This window comes from Taeniopygia guttata, chromosome 12, assembly GCF_048771995.1.
Source record: "Taeniopygia guttata chromosome 12, bTaeGut7.mat, whole genome shotgun sequence".
NCBI classification, from domain to species: Eukaryota; Metazoa; Chordata; class Aves; order Passeriformes; family Estrildidae; genus Taeniopygia; species Taeniopygia guttata.
The window spans coordinates 6,532,837-6,549,103 of NC_133037.1; the positions used below are offsets into that span (position 1 = coordinate 6,532,837).

General features: G+C 45.3%; 1 protein-coding gene across 2 annotated transcripts in view; it reads left to right on the forward strand.

Annotated features, from left to right (window-relative positions):
* Nucleotides 1-16,267, forward strand: part of PRICKLE2 (prickle planar cell polarity protein 2) — a 103,102-nt gene that overhangs the window by 29,498 nt on the left and 57,337 nt on the right. The window contains exon 1 of one of the 2 annotated variants that reach the window (XM_030282815.4): nucleotides 15,319-15,501. The exons of the other annotated variant lie outside the window; for it this stretch is intronic. The gene's annotated coding sequence lies outside the window, so the exon portion shown is untranslated. Of the gene's footprint in view, nucleotides 1-15,318; nucleotides 15,502-16,267 lie in introns of those variants that run through there. 2 annotated transcript variants of the gene reach the window in all.

A 16,267-nucleotide genomic window follows, 5' to 3' on the forward strand; every position in this document is an offset into this window, starting at 1 on the left:
GATGCCACCACGCTGGGAGCATGTCTCAATCTGTTGGAGGGTAGGAAGGCCCTGCAAAGGGACCTGGACAGGCTGGAAGGGGAAGTTAAGGTTACAGGTCAGCACTGAAAGAATAACTGGGCAATGGAATTGTCTGCCTGGGGAGGTGGTGGAGTCACCATCCCTGGACGTGTTTAAAAAAAGACTGGATAGTTTAGTTGATGAGAAGGTGTTAGGTGAGGTCATAGGTTGGACTTGGTGATCTCAAAGATCTTTTCCAACCTCGTTAATTTTGTGATTCTGTGATTCCACTTGATCACTTCCCAGAAAACAGTTCTTAAAGCAAAATCTCTTCTTGTTTCTGCATTACTGTGTGATCACTCCATCTTGCAAAGTCATCCCTCATCAGCTGAGACACGGGGTCAACACCCTGGACCAACAATTTAGCAATTTAGCACATGTTTAAACTGGGAATGGAAAGTCTCTTTTTCAGGTCAAGATATTTCTTTAGTTTTCAACTATCCAGAGAGTTTGCAGAGCTTTGGAATACTTGCATCTTGTGTCAGCTTTCATTCTCTTTGGCATCCAGATGTTAATTATGGATGAGCCAAGCAGCGTTGCTGATGAGCCCATTCCCACACATAAATGCATATGAAAAATAAATGAGTATCTTGGCTGGAGCAAGCACACGTTCCTGCTCTGCTTATATGACTCCACATACCTTTGAAATAGATTCAAATCCACGTGTCACCATGTCACCATATGTTCTCAATATAGTGAGCATGTGTGTCTTGGGAGATGGAAATAATAGAATCAAAGTGTAATTCAGGGCCAGTTGTTGGTCCAATTTCATTTATCATCATCATCGTCCTTATCAATTGTGATTCTGACTGTGGGCTGCTGTTGGGCAGATATTGGCTCTTTTGTGGATGGTGTGGTTGGTATGTTTGGTCACAATGCAGCTATTTTGGCACCATAGCATGAACTGGGAAATGCCTTTTTCATAATACTGTTTTCTGCTGTTCATGTGTATGGCGTCTTGGAAGTAGAATGTAATTTTGCACATGATATTTTACACTGTGGAGAACTAGTCCAAGCGTATTTGGTATTAACAAGATGTTTTTTAATGGGAAACATCTCTGTAGACAGAGACTCAAGTTTTCATAGCTGTCTGTTCAGTAACTACCAGTTGTGTGCTCATTTAAGCAGATGTGTCTCCACCCATTCCCTTCAGTTTGTGTTTATTAGGATGATTTGTTTGCTTGCAAAGCTTGGAGAATTTCAGTCAACCAATTTGCAATAGGAAATAAGAGAATAATAAACTTTGCAGAAGTCGGTGCGTGATCTGTTTCAGGTACAGGGATTGCGAACTGTTTTTTCAGACATGAGCACAGCCGAGGCTGTTACACACAACAATATCCTGCTGCACTTGATTTCTTCCGCTGCCTCTTCCTGCACGCACAGGCGTAGCCAAGGTCCAAGACACACACAATTACTCACACAATCAATTCCCCTACCCCTTGGGGCAGGTGGCTGGACTAAGGGACCTCGCATGAACCCTTCTTTTCTCGTTATTAAGTTGGTCGAAACATTGACTTTGTATCTTGTGCACACATAGTTTTGCAGCAGGCTACCAGTTCAATACCATTCCCCGCTCTTTAAAAGATTTGCAAGGTGTTAACCATTCATCAGACATTTACTATTGAATTCTGTGGTTGTTCAAGGTTCCCAGCAGCTGTTGGCTTTGAATCTCCCAGATACACATTGCAGAAACCACTCTTTTCCACAGCAATCATTGTAGCAGGGAATATCTTGGCCCCAGCTGCTCTCCAGTGCTGTCACTGCCTGGTTTGTGCTGTGCATTTTGCCACCTGCTGATATCTCAAATACTGTTTTGCACACAGGTGGACAGAGTTCTTTTAGAAATGACTCTAGCACTGTTGTGTTCATCACAAAACATGAAAATTCAGCTTTTTTTTATATTGTCCTTATACATCATAGTCTTCTGTTGGGTTTTTGAAAGCAAACTGTGCAGTACACAGTTGGACTATCAATAAACATGCTTGACAGTTTCCTGCAGTGGCTAAAGAATTGTTTGAATGTCTCTGTAGATTTCATGTGGCTTGATAAACATGCTTAGTCTATCATCCCTCCCTCTCTGTTTCCTGCAGTGATAATTGATTGTAGAAACCTTAATAAATAAATTCAGGCCAATCCATCAAATAACCAGCTTGAAATACATCTTTTACATGTCTTTCTCCCACTTGGCAAACAGATGCCAGATATTAGGGCTACGAGTCACAAACCTGAGTGAATTTCACTCATCATTTCCAGGGCCTTTGCTGAGAGTTGTAAAATAAATTATCCTCATTAATTTTAATATTTCATGAAATCTCACAAAGTGATGGCATTCTGGGCAGATTAATACAAAAGCTATAAAATTCACATGTGCCATATGTTATATGAGCACCAAATGGGATGCCTGGGCATCAATATCCTTTTAAATTTGGCTTCAGCAGTGATTCATGACATGCTTGTCCCTGATGAGAACCTTGATATTGTGAGTGACATTATTTCAATATGCATTTGCTGTGTGCAACTGGTTATTGGACTGGATTTATGAAATCCCACTGTACTGGCTGTTTCACTGCCTTGCTCTGTGTGGTGGCACGGTACCACCAGTGAAGTCTCATTCGCTCTGGGTTAAATAGCTGGGCTCAGTTGGCCAGGTAGGTGTTTCAGAGCAGACCTGAGCTCTTTGACTGCTGCTTCCACACTAATGAGCCAGCTCGGGTGTCTGCATTAAATCCACCCCTACTCTTATGTTTTCCTGCTTGCAGCCTCCCCAGGCTCCTCACATTTACACAGCCCTGGCTAAAAGCAGGTTGGAGTGTGTCCTCCCTTGGTCTTCCTGACTGTAGAGTTTATTTGGCAAGTGCTCCACTCAGTCAGCATTATCAGGTGCTGTTTGTAAACTTACAATATTAAACACAACTATACTTTGGATATTCCTCCTGTGTCTGTGCAAATGTCTGTAAAAGCAGTCTGCCAGCTGAGTTTAGGGGGTTTTATAATTTTTTTTTATTTCTTCCTTGGAAACCCTGGCAGCATCAAGGCTGGACTCTGCCAGCATAGTCACAGGCAGTGCTTGCTACCTAGCTCTGCATTTTGCCCTGCCTCTCCTCGGATGCTGCATCTGTTCATTTATCTCAGAGCTGTCCATCATGTCTCAGGTGTCAGCCTGTCTCACCCAGACTATTTTTGGAAGGGGGATGCTGTGAGGAGCCTTGGCATGCCAGGCTCCCTCACAGTGCCTGCATCCTGCAGCAGCAGATCCTGGGTCCCTATGCTCGTGCCAGCCCCAGCGAGGTGGCCAGGATAATTTACTCCAGCCACTAGCAGCAAAACAATGGTGTGGTTTGGTTGTGTTCACTTGCTGAGAAGTTAAACCTGTCCCTCAACAGGGATTTGAGATCCACCCTTGACAGAGATGTTTTGATTATAATTATCTTAATGCACTTTTAACCTGGATGTTACTCTGCAGCTCACAGAATGGTTTTTAAAATCCTATCCCATGGGCTTTCCTGTCTGCTGGGGATTAGTGCCATTAACAAGAAGCACAAAACTATGTGGTTTTTTCTTCCTCTGTTTGCTAATATTTAACATAATGGTCTAATGTGCTTAAAATAGCCCATGTTCTTCCTAAGGCACCAATACAATTTATTTCTAAAATAGTCAGTTTTCAATTTTTCAGGCTGCTGCTTTTTCTCTGAAGAAACAGGTTTTCAGAGAAAGAGCTGCAAAATAAAAACAAGATATAGTTACTATGTAGGAAAGAGGGGATCAGTTGGCAACATACTTAGGTTTTTGTAGAAATGAGCCCATGAGGTGTGAGTCCTTAGCCCAGTGGAAATGTAGCTGCTGCTAGGCAGGATTTTATACCCTTTGCATGCTGATTTTGTAGCACTGTAGATGCCCAGGGACGGTGTAAGCAGACCCAAGCCCTGGCTGCTGTGTATGTACAAGAGAAAACAGAGCCCAGCACTCTGGGTTGGCACTGTGAGTTTATGTCTGTCTCTTGGATACCTCTTGAGAGAAAAGTCAAAGGTCCCTGAAAGCATCTAATCAAGGCAATCCAGGAGCAATTAAAAGCCTGCAGGTGTCTGTGCTGCAGAGTGGGTGTGGGCATTGATGAGGAAAGCATTAAGAAGCAACCGGGAAAAAGGCATTGGGACTGAGGTTCAAAACAGAAAAGATGTGAAGTGTGTGGATGAGAGCATTGCCTCCTGCTGCAACACATGCCTGAATCCCTGTGTGCCCCTCGCTGCCTTCTGGCTGTGGGGGGAGAGGAGAAGCCCGTGCTGGGAGATGAGTGGGAGCCCCACTGTACTCATTAGCCATCAGTGAGGAATTAGCCGTGCCTGGGATCTCGCTCATCCCCGGGCATCCTCATTCCCTGAGCATCCTGTTCCCCTGGCGTCTTTACTAGGCAATGGCTGCCCTGCAGTGCTTCTCTCTTCTCCAGGCCTTCTTTGTCCCCTTCTTGGTCCAAGACAGGCAGGCAGGAGGCGAAGAGTGGCAGGACAAAGGCAGGGTTAGGCTTTGTGACAGTGCTGCCATATCATTCATTGGTGCTGGGCAGGCAGCTTGCTCCCAGGCAGCTCTCTGGAGGAATAGAGTCATCTGGAAAGCTGAGGCACACAATTTTTCCTGTGCTGCATGACAGTGGGGTATCACTTTAAATAGGTTTTCTTGCGATTTCCACTGTTCACTATCCCCTCGGGATTTTGGCGCGTGTGAGGCAGGCGGGGCAGGTTTCCTAGGAGAGGGACAGTGCAGCACTGTGTCTGCTCACCCGTCTGTGTCCCCAGGGCCATGTCACTGGCTGTCTCACTCCTGGCACAGCACTGTGACATCCCTCCCTGGCGTTATCCGCCTGCAGTGCTGGAAACCTCGTGAGGGTGGAAGAGTGTGGAGAGAAAAAAAAGATGCAGCTCTAAAAGGGTTATAGGGGTGTCACTGTGCCAAACCCGCCAGGGTTGAGCACGAGTTCAGCCCAGACCCTGGTACAGATCCCTGCTGTGGGATGAAGATGTGTTGTGGGGGTGTTGAAAGGAAACTCTCCAGCAAACAATGTGGTTTCAAGAAGGAGAGGAGGAGAAGCCATCCATGGGTCAGGCAGCCCTGGCCACCCCCAGAGCTGCTGGAATTTTTCATCCTTCCCCTGTCCAGGGACGCTTGTTTTCTGGTGGCATTGCTGAGCTGGGTCATTCCTAGCTGTCAGGACACTCGGGGGTTAATCTCAGCATTTCTCCACTCTTTCAGCAGAAGGACAGCAAGTCCTTGCGGTGTTTTGTTTTTAATCAGTTGGCCAGTTCAAGTAAAGCAATGTCAGAAATAGCATCTTCCAGTGACAATATGATTAATTCCTTCTTAAGGAAAAATAACAAAAAGAGTTGGGTATTTTTCCCCCTTATTTTGCCATTACCTGGAGATGGTCTGACAGTAAAGAACCTATGATTAATTGCACCAAAGGAATTATAATAGACACCTTTTTTTGGCACCATCTCTATTTCATATGATTTTGCCGTTATCTCGTTGGCTCCATGCAGAAAAATTATCTCCAAGACCACTGTAAGGAATGTTAACTTCCTTTCCTTATTACAGATTGATCTTTGATATCTGCTTTTCTTCAGGAGCTCTTTTATTCCCACAAGTGATACAAACCTTTTGCTGTTTTCCATATATTACACTTAAGTAGTTCAATACCTTTGGAAGCCCATATGGGAACATTTAATAAAGACTCAATGATTGCTGTATTTTGAAGGTTATATGATATGAGAAATTATATATTGTTTAATAGCTGAATATATCTGTGCTGTTGATTTCAGATAAACCAATATTTTTTAATAAGACACAGAAACGGTACCTTCTTTTTGTTGTTTATATCCAATAGAGTGTGACTATTTTCCCATTTGTGGTTTCCAGTTAAATGGATTTTCAATCTCTCTGAAATTTCTGCCCAAGTCTCAGCAATATTTGCTTAAGAGTAATCAGAGTATTACCCAAATCTCTGTTCAAAGCAACAGTGACCTTACCAGTGGTAAGCAATAATTGGATTATTTTCAGAGCTGTAGTGAAGATTCATTGTAATAAGAAGAGAAGAAATACCAGATGATAACACCACTTGTCTTCAGCACTGTAAGCCACAGCACTTTCCATAGGATAGTTTTAATAGCTTAGCATATTATGGATACTGAATGAGAAAGGCAGATCTGGGGAATAGATGCTGTCTTGAAGTTTGAGTTGATGCATATGCTTATGGCAGGGGAGTTCTTTTATTATAAAATCCTTAAGGTCGGAAAAAACCTCTAAGATCACAAGTCAAACTGTTAACTCAGCACTAAACCTTATCCCCAACAAGATCCACATGTCTTTTTGTTTATTATTATTATTATTGTTGTTGTTATTATCAGTATTGTTATTATTGAAGTACTTTTGTCAGGGTGTTCTGTGTGTGTACCCAGGGCAGTGCTCACCTGCCTGCAAGGTGAGTTTCAGCAGCACTGCCTCACTGGTGGTGCACACACAGGCACAGCCCAAAACATCCTCCCTTGGTGCTGGGACACCTCAGTGTCTGGGTCCTGCTCACACAGCCTGGCCCTGGGGTGCAGGAGCAGCAGTCCCATGCAAATACCAGTGGGGTTTCCTCCAGAAGACAAATTGGAAACCATTTGGGAGAGCAAATCCATACCCTGAGCCTGATTGCCTCCCTCTCTGCTTTTAATTGTAATGAATTATCTGGCTCAGCACAGCAGGGTGCTGAGACTCTTGGCTGAAACTTGTGTAATTCATGTAAGTGTTTACATAAAAGCCAAGTAAATGTTAAGCTTCCTACAGATTCCAATATACATGAAGCCTTGTTTGTATTCAGTTTGGGAGACTGGGGAAGCAAAGCAGCCCATATGGCTGTGCACTGGAGCAGGGAATGTGTGTGTCTGTGCATACACATGCACAGGTCTCTTGTGGCACTTCAAACAGAGTTCAGTGGTGGATGTGGTAGTACTGGTTAATGGGTGGACTCGATGATCTTAGAGGTCTTTTCCAACCTGAATGATTCTGTGAATTGCACATGTTAAAATAAAAACATTGACCTTAAATTTTCCTCTGGAGTGGGTTTTGTAGGGACTTGTCTGGTTACGCTGCCAAAATAAGAATTCTGTATCATTTTGGTTTATTAAGAGAAGCTCATGGGTACAGAGTAGTTTTTGCCTGTTGACCACTAGAAAAAGAGACTTGTGCCATTGAAGCTACCAGTGTCCTTTGACGTCCTCCCATGTGCCCATATCATGCTTCTAATTACTACAAATGAGCCTCCTGCAGCCCAGGCTGCTGTGTAATTCTAACCAAGTCTGCTCGCCAGATGGGATCCTTTCTAGGCAAGACCTTGGCAGTGTCTGTCCCACACTGGGGACAGGAAGCATGTCACACAAGCAGGACGAGGTGTTGGTCCTGACCTGTGCTGGCACCTGGTTGTGGAGCAGAGCTCCCTTAGCCTGGCTGTGCCCTGGTGGGTTGAGAGGTGACCCCTGGCTCTAACACAGGCTCTGCCCTGCAGAGCTCCAGCTCTCTTGGCTTCCCTTTGACCCAAGAGGAGCCCAAATCTGTGATGCTGTGCATCAGCCAAGCCCTTGTTATTGTCCTGATGAGGCCAGGTTTGCTTTGAAATAACCAAACCAAACCAGGCTGTTAGAGATTTTGCATTAAGATAATTCCCTGGGCACAGTGCAGCCAGGAGATCTCTATACCTGGATGTAATTTATTTTTAGAAGGCATGTTTAGGTGCATAATGACCTCATTACCGTGCCAGTTGCAGCCCTGCCTGTTTAGGAGTATTTAATTGTTTTCATTCCCTGTACACAGCCGTTTGAGTGGATAGGGCAGAAGTAGGAGAGAGAGGGAGGTTGCATGATGGGGAATAATAAAGAATGCTGAGGCAGAAATCAAAGTGCTTGTCTTGAAGCATCCTTGTAAGATTCCCCTTCCAAAGCATTGCAATATTCAGGGAGCCTGCAGTGTTTTGGAGCCCTTTCCTCCAAAAAGCAGATACAGCTCCTTCCATTGCCTTCTGAGGAGCCGCAATTTTTTCCTCTCTTCGGTTTTTCTGCTGAGAAAAAAATGTTTGAAAAGCAACCTGAGCTCGCCTTTATCAAATGTCTGGAAGCTGTGGATTGAGGAGGGAGACAATGTGCACACTGCTCCTTCCTAGCTGCTCCCCAGGGATTTCTGTCATGTCTGCTTGCCAAAATCTCGAGGTGTCTCTGCCTTTCCACAGAGAACCCCCCCAGCAAAGAGAGTAGCCAGCTGCACCCTTCCCCCTCCCAGGCACATCTTTTGTCTCTTAAGTTACTGTCCTTATCATCTCTTAGGCAGCAAATGGGACAAAATTCCCTGAGAGAAAGGGATAAAAAGGAAAAATCCTAACCTCCAACACCTCCTCACTGCTCCTGTGCAAGAAAGAATGTATAAAAGCAGGTAAAAGAGAGAGAAAAAGAAGAGGAAAAAAATACTTATGTTTCTCTGGCAGTGGTTTCCTAAGGAGCCTTGATTATTCAGCAGCAGTGGAAAAAAATACAGAAGATGTAAATAATCTTCAGGATTATGCTAAAGCCAAGGTTCAGTCATTTTCCTGGAAAAAAAAAAAGCATGAGGTCTGTGCATTTAATAACGATCAACCAGGCTTTCTCTAGGGCTTCTTATATTTTCATTAAAAGGATCAGTTGTCTTGAAGAGAAATGGTAATTCTGATATCTACAAATACCCTTTGGTCGGGAAGCATGTGGTTCAGGTTGGTGTGCTTCTGTGATTGGACTTTTTCTTCCTGTTTTCTTTTTGTGATACTAATGTACATTCACATCCATGGTTACACACTAACAGTGATCAAAAGCAAAGGGTGGGTTTATCATGAAATGGCAAACCAGGGCTGTACTTTGCGGTGCAGGATGTATCAAGATAAAAACGCGACATGATTTTTAGCTTTCCCTGTGTTTATGTTTGGTGCCAGAGGTACTCAAGTGATTTTTCAATGTGTATACATTACAGTCAGGTTAAAAAAAAAAAAAGATAGTATCTGTTGAAATCTATACAGGACCTTACCCTGCTGGGCTTAATTTTAGACTATTGAGTTTATCATTCAAGTAGAAAAAAAATGGGTTTGTTGTGTGTATTTAATCAAGTGCAGCAAAAAAGTTTCACAGGCATCGTTCATCTTCACAAGCCAATTTTGATTTCTATTTTGTAGAAAAACCCTACCCCAGTAAAATGAACTCATTTATTGTGCAGATCTGATGGCACCAAGATTAGAGCTGCTGGCAGGTATCGGCTGGTTTATGGGAACACTCCCCATATGGATTTTTGTTTTTATGGGGTTTCAATGTTGAGAACTGTGTGTTTAATCACTGTAGAAATGCCGGGAGCCAAGGATTTAGGGATGCTTGGAAAAAAGGGAAAGTGCATGGTGTTCCCATTGCAGCTTCCAAAACACGAGATGTGCTGCAGATGCCTGTGGCTGCTGGGTTACCAGCAACTGGCAGGGTTTGGGATGCTGATGCATCCTTAGGCAGCTTGTATCCTTCACATCCATTTGCCCTCCTGGGAAGCCCCATCTATGGAAGAGGCACTCATCCCTTTCATGGTGAACCCAGGTGTGGTCAAGCAGTTGGCACTGGGCATGAAGGAGGTTTGTGGTCCTTCTCTGCTCAACTCGTGCTCCATTCCTCAGGCTCTGGGTGTTTCCATGGAGTGCAGTACCCGAGGTGATGAGAGGAGGGTGAAGAAGGGAATTGTCCTTCATAACTCGTGGCAAGGAACCACTTAGGCCAACAATAAATCCATATCTTCTGTGTTATGCCAAGGTTATGCTTCCCAGCAGCCAAGGTTATGCTTCCCAGCTGAAGCTTTGTCTGGGGGAAATCCTATTGGCTACAACTACAGAACATTTTAGTATTTAATAAAGACTTGAATAAATGTCGTGATTTGCCAGTCTGGGCTTTGGTAGCACATGGGTAGTTCAGAAGGTGCTTTGGCTGTGGTAGTGGTCACACATGCAAGCAGCAAGGGTGGTGCCTGGCTGGCATAGCCTGAGCAACAGGCATCCATCCTCATGTGGGCAAATTTTGGGCAGGCAGGCATGAAAATCCACATCTCAGGAGCGGGGTTAGTAAAAATACTTGGCTTTGTATCAGGTAACCCTTTGTGTGTGGAAGATGCTCTGATTTATTAGTGCAAGAGCTTGTCAAGGTGGGACAGTGTGGCTCACATTGCTCACAAACTAATCTCGGTCATCACTACTCAGACGCCCGCCTGAGGTTTGTTTCCAGCAGCCCTCAACTCGAGAAACAGTTTCTGTCCCTCCTGGTTAAGACATAGGCAAAGAACTGGCAGGGGGAGAAAGAAATTATGTGTCCTAAGCTGGAGAAAGAGAGCACTGGTATTTTTCATAATTTGAAGTGCTAAAACCATAATCTTCCAGTTCTGAGCACCCTGGCTGTCTCATATATCTGCAGGCTGCTGTAGCATTATATTCTTCTTCAGGTCCAGACATGCCAGGGGTGATGGCTTGGGAGCTATTCTGGCAATACAAAAAAAACCCCAAAAATCCCAAACCAAACAAAACTAACAAACAAACAAAACAAAGGGGGAAAAAACCCTGGGAAGGGGGCAGGGAGGGTATGTGATGCCAAGTGGAACAGCTCTGTCTCACCCGTCTCGAAGAGAAATGATGGAACACTGAAGGAGACAGGTTCCATAGCACAGATTAATGTGCAGTGTTTGAAAGAAACCAAGAATTTTATACACACACGGCGGGGCTGGAAGGAGCTGGGTGGCTCATCTCTGCAGAAACCATTCCTTTCCCTAAGAGAGCATTTAAAAAAAAAATAAAAAGGAGAGTACAAAGGTCTCCAGGAGAGCTCAGCTGCTCAGGCAGTTTAATTGGCTGAAAGTAGAGCTTTACAGTTAGGATTAATATGAATATTTCTTAATAACACGTGGTGACGCATTGTCAGGAGTTCCAGGGTCAGGACTGCAAGGCTGCACAAGGGTTGCAATGAAAATTCTTGCCTTTTCCTTCTGTTTTTTATTACTACAATAACTCCCAATAGTGCGTATTGAAAGGAGGATGTTGTTAAGTTGGTTTCTTCATTTATTCCTGTGGAAGTAGTGAAAAAAGTGGAAAGATGAGAGGAAGAACAAACTGCAGAGCCTGGCAGTGATGCCTGCATTGTGGGCTGGCTGGTGGGTCCACACAGGTTTTGACCTGCACACGGGGATGTGCAGTGCATCAGCACAAACCTAAGCAAAACCCACCAGAAAGCAAGTAAAAGTGATTTAGCAGTACTCGAGGTGGCTCAGAAGGACCTGAGACCATTAGTGTTTTTACAAGCATTTTTCAGCTGGCTTTAGTGCCTTTTATCTCTGTGGGTCTTCCCTGAGTGACTCCCAGCAGGGGTTGCCTGCAGAGAGGAGGTGGCTCTCCTGTCCCTGCTCCCAGGCAGCCAGGGGATATCTGTGGCCGTTGTTGAGGGTTATTTTGCTGCTTCTGGCTTTTTTCCTTTTTTCCTTCTTTCTCTCACCTTCCCTTCCCTACTGGTAATTTCAGTTCTGGGAAGCCCGCCTCCTTGATCAGCATGTGTAATTGCCACCAGCCCTAATGGGATGCACTCAGAAGAATATTTCTGTAATTTCCCTGCACTCCCACCTGCCCTTGCCCCTCTCTAGGAGTGATTGCCTCCACAGCTTTATAATCAACATCAAAACCACAGAAGAGAGGTTCTTGTGCCTGGAGCCACTGCAGAGCAGTGAGGCTGAAGCCTTCCCCACTCTCTCTAAAGCCTGTGCCTCTCTAAATTAGTGCACAACAGCGAGCAGCAAGCACACAGCTGATAAAAGTCTCAGCGACGTGTTTGTTCCTGTAATGATTGTCTTTTATGCATAGATAATTTTGATGGAGTTAGACTTCCGAAGCCCACTGTCATCAGGGTGGAGTGAGCTGACCTGTTAATCATAAGGGGAATTAAGGGGAATTACAGCTGCTGGAGCCCCCCTCTCTGAAGAGCTAGGTTCAGGGGTAGCACTGGAGGGGAATTCAGAAACCAAGCAGCATGTGTTGTCCTTAGAGCTGCAGATAAAGCGGCAGCAAGGCCCTTCCCTGGGGAGAAGGGAGGTGTGGAGGAGATAAACTCCAGGAGCACAAATACCAGATTAACAGCCTAATTCTCAGGAGCATGAGCACACATGCATTTTCATTGCATCTACTTGGTAACTAATGGAGACTTTTAATTTAGCCAAGAGGGAGACCAGAGCTGCCAGGATTTGCAACCTTTCTAGTGTCTGTATCCAGAGACCCAGGTGGGATGATCCTGCTTTACCTCTCTTGATGGGACTTCTGCAGTGTAAGTTGATTTAGCACCATTGATGTGAACTGAAATTCAAAGGGTTCCTGCTGATGTTTTACCTCATCTGAGGTCCTGATTATTTACAGATATTAGCAAACAGCTACTAGATAAACTTCACCACACGTTTTCTCCAAGTTTTCTTTTTAGGATAGCCTGCATTTAAAATGCCATGTATCCATGCAGCCTACAGAGATTAAAAAAATGTTTATCTCATCCATACAGAAGACTCATAAAGTCTTTAAATATGCTTTATATTGGTGTTTCTCAAAGGAAGGGGTGATTATCTGGTCTCACATATCCAGAATGTGGTCATTGTGTGCCTGGGCGTGTGTACACAAGAGCTCTCTGATGAGTAGTCAGAGAGGCTGCTCAGACAGACCATACTTAGGAATTTGTGAAGAATAACACAGTAAGTTGCGTTGAAATGCTGTTGTCATTGTGCATTCCAAATGCACGTGCCAGGGCGTGGAAGAGAGGACAGCAATTAGTCAGTCCTGCTAATAATGAGTATGGTGCTGGGAAGGGAAAAATGACGATAGAATGAGTTGTTTCTTTTTTAACAGTAAAAGGAAGTAAATGGCATTTGGTCAGTTCTATGTGTGCCCTTCAGGAGTTTTTAAAGTCTGTTTATCAGTTTGGGTGTTAATTGATAGGAAGGAGGGGCAGGTTTAATGCAGAAGTAGCAGCAGGCTTGTACTTGGGGAAGCATGATGAAGTATTCCTGTTTCAGGGCAGCTGCAGAGATGCCCTGAGTGAAGGTGATGTCCTTGCCCAGCACAGGCACTGATGGGAGCATGGGCACCCCTATGCTGTGCCAGCCAAGGAGGAGTTTCTCTGTCCACATGGCTCCCTCCAGCTGCAGTGGGATTCCCTATGTCCCCAGAGAGCAGCAATGGTCCTGCAGTGCATGGGGAACAGCATGACCAGAAAGGCTTTGGAAATAAAGGGCTGTTTCATGAGCAGGTACATGGAGCTGAGCGTCCTGAGTAGCAGCACCAACACAGTAGGCTGGTGCTTTCCTGTGACAGAGACCAGGAACATGGTTTGGAACACAAAACCCACAGCCTGAGCACATTGCAAAGGCTTTGTGGACACAGCCTTTACCTGAAGTTCTACTGTATGGTTGCAAATGAGGGTGTGAAAGTCCCCATGCAGAATACATGCTCAGGAAAGGGTGAGCACCTTTCCAAAATAATGAATTTTGGGATCTTCAGGATGTCATTCAAGGATTTAAGACTGGGGGGGCAATACATTACACTGATCTCTGATTGTGCTGTCTCTGGCTCAGCTGAGGCTAGCACCGGGTGGCACAAGAGTGGCTTTATCTGTGTTTGTTATGGGGAAGCTCAGAAGGTCCCCGTTTGCTGTCCCATGTCTAATGGTGAGGTGATAACTGCTCACCTACCGAACAACCCAGGTTAAATAACACAGCGGGGAAAACTCAGACTTGCAGGGGAGGGTGGGGAGAATATATTTTGGGTAGTCTGTCAGTCAGCTTGACACTAATTGGTTGCAGTAAGTAATCGTTCTCCATGTAAATTAGGCTCCAATTTCCTCTGTAGTCTGTCTGTTTGCTGTGTGGGCTTCGGTCTCTAATTAGGCTCTCACGTGGCAAACCTGGTTTGTAAAGCTGCTTTTGTTCCTGGAGAGCCAAGCTCAGCCCGCCCCGAGGCTGCCAGTGCTCTCCGAGCCCGCTCCCCAGTGGAATGTTTCTTACATTAACACTGCCAAGTTCTAAGTTCTTCTTTTAATGTACATTTTGATTACTTCTATATTTAAAGCTTGCAGTGGTGGTGGGGTTAGAATGCAAAGAGGCTTATTGGACTTGCAATGGGAATACTCCTCCGAAATGCTTCCTCTGTGTTCCTGGAAGCCCTGCTCGCTCCTCCATGAATAGACCTCATTGAATCCCCAGGCTGTGCTGGGGCTGGGGCAGCTTGCCCACATCTGGATTCTGCTGCCTGTCTGCCGGGACACCTGGAGTGCAGAGCACTGGCTCCCCCCTCGCTTGGAGGAGCTGTGTGAGCGCTTTCAGAGGTCACCCAGATGCCAGCCCACGCTCTGGAGCTGCTCCAGGGTTGCACATCTGTAAGTGAGTGCAGCAATGTGCTTTTCGTGCTCTCGTGTGCAGCACGAGAGGCTTTTATCCCTGCCTGTCGTTTTTCAAATGAATGCAGGTTTCCAGGTCGCTGCCTGCAGCAGGCAGCTGCCCACAGTGTAGCCCTGTGCTTTCTGAGACCAGAAACACAGAACCAGTGCAGCCAGAGTGTCAATCAGGGTCAAGCATCTAGGTGTGTGTATAGCAGAGAAAGTAAGTTTCTCTACAGTCAGTGTCTGCACCAGGCTGTAAAAAATAAGGGCAAACCGTATGTTTTGGCTGGCCAGGCTGTTTGCCAGCAGCAGTTCATGATTCAGTAGTTACCTTTGTGAAATTCAGTATAACTTCAGGACCCATGTGCTGATGATTTCTGCAAACCTTCTCCATACTTGTTACAGTCCTGCCCCAGATGTGACAGGAGCACTGGCAGGCTTTCTTACAAATAGCCTTTTATTGGCATCCTGATATTTACCATACTGATTTTTGATCTGGTGATACAGGCTGAGAGCTGCCAGCTTTCTTCAATGCTTTCATCGTGGCTGTTGCTCCAAGTAAGTAAATAAGAAACTTGTTTTGTGAGAAAGAGGTGAAATAAAATTGAGCAGGGTTTTATTTTGGCTTCTCCTTGTGTGATTTTTACATTGGCAAGGTAACTTTGCTTTCATACCGCTAGTCAAAACTGGAAAGGATGTTGCCTGTGCAGTGAGCTACATTCGGGTGAAGGGACAGGATTGGATCAGGGTTTAGGATTTTCACCAATAAGCTAAAGCTGCGGTGGGCGTCGCTCCGGCAGCCGGGGCAGCGATCTGCCCTCCCCAGATGACCAGAGCCACCGGCAGGGCACAGACAGCCCCAGCTCCGGCTGCTGCCATCGCCGAGGATGCTCCAGGGTCCGTCCTGCCGCTCCTGCCCTCTGCCCTGCCCCGTTCCGTGGGGCTTTTCCAGCCTGTGAATGCCTGTTTAGCCGGGGTAAGTAATCGCGCCCCATTTACAGCATCTGAAAGTATAAGTGGTTTAATTCTCTACAAATGTTTGCATTAGGAAATGGTTTTCTTTTTCAGCTCTGATTCCTGCCCGCCTTTGCGAGCATCGGTTCCCTTTGCAGGCAGAGTCCGGGGGCAGGCAGGGGTTGGTGGGGGCCAGGCACAGGAGCAGGGTTGTGCCGTATCCTCTGCTAATATTTGGCTTAATATCCGGACACAGTAGAACTTTTCCTTGATGCAGACGTGACTTCTGTCGCCGGTCCCCGAGCTGCTCCTGCATTTTCACTCTCTTTAAAACCCATGAAGAGTAAAACCCCGCGGGAGGCTGCAGCTTATCTTCAGCTCTGAGTTTCCAGACGTGCTGTGTGTCTTCTCAGCTGTGCAAAGAATTTTGTGTGGAATGACAGAATGTGGATTTTGGGTCTTTGGCAGCTGTGTTTAATGCAGGATAAAGGGGTATTTTAACTTTGGGATGTTAGATTTATTATGCCTTTGTTAATATGAATTCAGGAGAAAAACTCCAATTTTCTTTGAGGCAAAACAAAAGCTTCTTTAGAAGGAAACAAAGTGGTTTAAGTACTTAATCAACTTGCTGAATTCAGTTGCTTTAGGATAAATTAGGAATTAAACAGAAGGAGGCTGTGTTAGTAACAAACTGCGGTTTTGGTTGGAAACAAGGATTCATTCCTGCTGGAGAAGGCAGAGGAAGCCGCAGCCTGTGGGCAGAGCTCCTGGGTCTGTTTGCTAGGCAG